The sequence below is a fragment of the Malus domestica genome, chromosome 12 (genome assembly GCF_042453785.1).
Source record: "Malus domestica chromosome 12, GDT2T_hap1".
Taxonomy (NCBI): Eukaryota; Viridiplantae; Streptophyta; class Magnoliopsida; order Rosales; family Rosaceae; genus Malus; species Malus domestica.
The window spans coordinates 17746598-17750779 of NC_091672.1; the positions used below are offsets into that span (position 1 = coordinate 17746598).

General features: G+C 34.2%; 1 pseudogene; it reads left to right on the forward strand.

The window, feature by feature from the left end:
* Positions 1-242: 242 nt before the first annotated feature.
* LOC103423370 (RNA-binding protein CP29B, chloroplastic-like) lies at positions 243-3058 on the forward strand (annotated as a pseudogene).
* Positions 3059-4182: the final 1124 nt, after the last annotated feature.

The window sequence follows — 4182 nt, forward strand, 5'->3', positions numbered from 1 at the left end:
CAATAGCTAGTAGTTATAATCACAAACAAACGGCCATGATCTAACACCAAGTGGGCAAAGTGGGCCAGACACATAACACAACAGCTTCGTGATCCTCACTGCACCAGATCATTATCCATAAATCCAACCAACCCCAGGGGCACTTCTGTCATAAAAATATCCAAATTTTCTTCATAAACCCTGAATCCCCAAGTTTTAAAAAAATCCTCTTCTTCTTTGTAACCTTATTGGTAAATAAGCAAAACTAAAAGCAGAGCGAAACCACCATGACTGCCTCCACAGCTTCCCTCACTCTTCCTTCTCTCTCCCCCAAAACCCTAGCCTTCTACACTCCCAAACCCGCCTCAATCTATCTCTACTAGGCCGCCTCCTCCGCCCTAACGCTCGGCTGCAAACCCATTTCAATTTCGGCTTTATTTCTCAAATCCGGGAGATGCCTCCCCTGACCTCAAACTCTTTGTGGATAACCTTCCCTTCAATGTCGATAGTGTTCAGCTCGCTGGTATCTTCGAGAGCACTGGAAATGTCTAGATGGTCGAGGTATTTCCTTGTTTTAACTCGAAATTTTGTAACTTTTACTTGAAATTTGGTTGAAAAGTGAAATCGGTTGTTGTTGGTTTAGTGTTTTGTGGGTTAAATTTGGAGGGTTTTATTTTTTATTTTTTTATATATGATAAGACGACCGGAAGAAGCAGGGGATTTGGGTTTGTGACTATGTCAAGTGTTCAAGAAGCTGAATTTGCTGCTCGCCAGCTAAATGGCTATGTAAGTCTTCATATTTAAGCCTGACCATTTAATGACATTTTCTTATATATGCGAAAGTGTGTGAAATTTCGTGAACTCAGATGTTATTCGTAGTCGTAGAGTATTTATCATTTTTAGCCAAAATTTAGCATTTCAATTCATAAATATCAATTTTTATTAAAAATTTCAAATATAGCAAAAAGACCAAGTAAATAGACTCAAATGCCCTCACCATTGAAAACTGTATAAATGTAAACTAACAAGAGATGGCATTCTTTTCGATTTTACAGTTTGAATGTCTAATAATATCCAGATCCCAATCTAAAAAAATTAGAATGAACGAAAAAAGATTGAGCAAAAATAACTGTCAAATTCATTTCTTACTTGATAAAGCTACAACATAGGTCATAATGATAATTTCATAGAACAAAATTTTTGCATATTTTTGTGTAACAATTAACTGGTATTTTAGTATTAGGGTTTTGACGGCAATGACAAAGAATGACGAAGTTTGATCTCATTGATTGTTTATTTTCTCCCAAGAAAATGAGCTTATAAATTCAATCTTAGCATGGAGCATATACACTTTTTAATTGATTGCATAAAAAAGTATATTCATATGAAAAAAGTTTTGATTTTTTTCAATGCCGCAGCTAACCATGTATTCATGGCTTGTTCTATATGCCTGCAACTGGTCCTCGACCTTTTCATCCCCATTCCTCATTGAACAACCATGCAAAAACTTTGAAAGGGTTTTGTGTTCTAAGTGGTAATTAGAATTTAATTTAGAGAATATATAAGTCTATTCAGTTGAGTTTTCTGCTATATTTGAATTTTTTTATAAAAACTGACATTTATGAATTGGGTGACCAAATTTTGGCTATAAACGATAAAAACCCGTAGTCATATTTATTAAACATTCATTTGTTGAAACTTGTTCGAGATTTGTCATATTGAACAATTGTTTTATAGAGCTTAGTCTCTGGGCTTTCGTAGCGTGTAATTTTTTACGGCCGTGATTGCTTATTACCGTGTTGATTGTTCCAAGTCTTGAAGTCATTGGTTACAGTTTTAGTTGAGATCCCTGTTTGTTGTATATAACTATGTTAGCAAGAGTTTCATGGCATTATCGTGAAAACAATTTTATTGATAGATGTTTGAAACTTGGTCGATGTTTATTTCATTATGAAAAGGTTGTTTTGTAGCTCTGTGTTGCATTTCTTGATGTTGGTTTTTCAGTGTAGTGATTGGTTGAGTTCCGTATTTAATTTTGCTGAGTCTTGTCATCATTTGGTTGCATTGCATTCATGAGAACCCTGTATATCATATCTAAAAGGCTTATATCGTATCTAATAAATACTTTATTGCATTTGGCAAGAACTTGATGGCAGGGCATTGAGGGTAAACTATGGACCTCTTCCTCCTCGGACTGAGGTTTCCTCTTTCAGAGGTGCCAGAGGTCCCAGAGGTGGTGGTGGAGGTTATGACTCTAACAACCGCCTTTACGTGGGTAACCTTGCATGGGGTGTTGACAATTTGGCTCTTGAGAACTTGTTTAGTGAGCAAGGAAAGGTTTTGGAAGCCAAGGTAGTTTATGACAGGGACAGTGGCAGATCGATGGGTTTCAGTTTTGTAACTTATGATACTGCTAATCAAATGAACAGTGTCATTGAATCGTTGGATGGAGTTGTACGTATATCATTACCTCTCCTTAACCATATTGTTTCCAATTACATGTACAATCTTTGTGTTTCTAAATTTTGTTTTCTACAAGACTTGTATGGAAGATCTATCTAAGTGACTGCGGCAGAACCTAAGTCGAGGCATCAATTTTAAATATAAAATGTAGTAAAGTCATTGGCTAACAGAATACTTGATGTATAGCTTCCAACCTATCGTAAATGTTTGATTCTGCCTTTTTCTTCCTTATACAGGATATGGTATACATCATTTATATATAACTGTGTTGGTACATCATTATGGGGTTCTATTATAAATCCTACATGCATTTCTGGTATTAAACGGTGTTTGTCCGATTAATTAATAATTTATTTTGCGTCGGATTTCTTTTCCTTCCTTTTGCATGTATGATCCTAATATCTGTTGTTCTTCATTACAGGTTGTTAAGATTGTAACTATGCCCCTCATTGTTGTTTGTCAAGAATGACAAGATCATGCTGCCTTGTGCCACGGTTGGTTTCGTGAGCGTTATTGGGGGTTTTTTGACATTTGCCTGTAGATGGACAATAGCAGAGAAGAATGTTTTAAGAGTTTTAAGATTTATATTCCGAATGTCGGGAAGTTAAAGAACTGATTTGTGATCAACTTTTTTTAACAGTTTATGGATTTGGTACATCAAAAGCATTATTGCATATTCTGCCTTCCCTTTATCATTGAAGGTAGAGTTGGCAAATGGTTGGTTTAGTTGGTTTGGGTTTGATCACAATTTGATTTTTTAAATGTTACCCAAATCCAACCTATTAAGCCAATGAGTGGAAATTGTTGAATTCAAAATGACCCGTTCTGTTAACGAGTTAAATGTTTCACCCGTTAACAAACGCTCCAAATGCTCCCCTGTAATATGTTAAATTACACGTATTTTAAAACTTGAAAAAACATTACATGTATTATACATATACAATGTACATACTTTTTAGGTTAAATACATGTTATTTTCACGTATTTTTCAATCATGTGTATAAAACTCTCGTGACATACATGCATTTCAAACATCATATTGAATACATATAAAAAAATATTAAAATTTTAAAAAGACCAAATTTTTCGAAGTATTATTGTTGAATAATAAATCTATATATTTTTCCTGTGTGCCACTTGAGCACTCAAATATTTTTACGAAATTCAAACAGAATGATGATATTGATGTGCACATTCATACCTCATGGATGATCTTAACATATAATGAAATCGATGAATCAAAATGAGGAGAAGGGTAATTGAGAAGAGGTGGGCACACCCGACTAGGATTTGTTTCGCTCCAAAACCATAATCAAACCAATTAAAATATAATAGTTTGATTTGGTTAGGTTTTGACAAAAATTTCCAGAGAAACTAAACCGAACCAACTTTTTTTTAATTTTTTTATCAACATTCTAGCCTAACATGCCACGACAACAATTCAAGAATTTGTTACATATTATGCTTATAGTACATCAAACAATCCTAACATTCAACATACTATCAAACTTTTTTCAATACAATGATATATTTATATTAAGGGAGGGGATTTGGGCTAATTACACAATGGGTCAGCGATAATAAATTTGTATCAATCTCGCTATCAACAAGAGATAAACCTAAAAAACCTACACATACAAGTGAAAACGAGTGCCACTAAACTGAACTTTAAACTTTAGTACATAATATAGTTACAACTCAAATATCTTCAATGTTCCATCATCAACCTCCAAGTTCAAT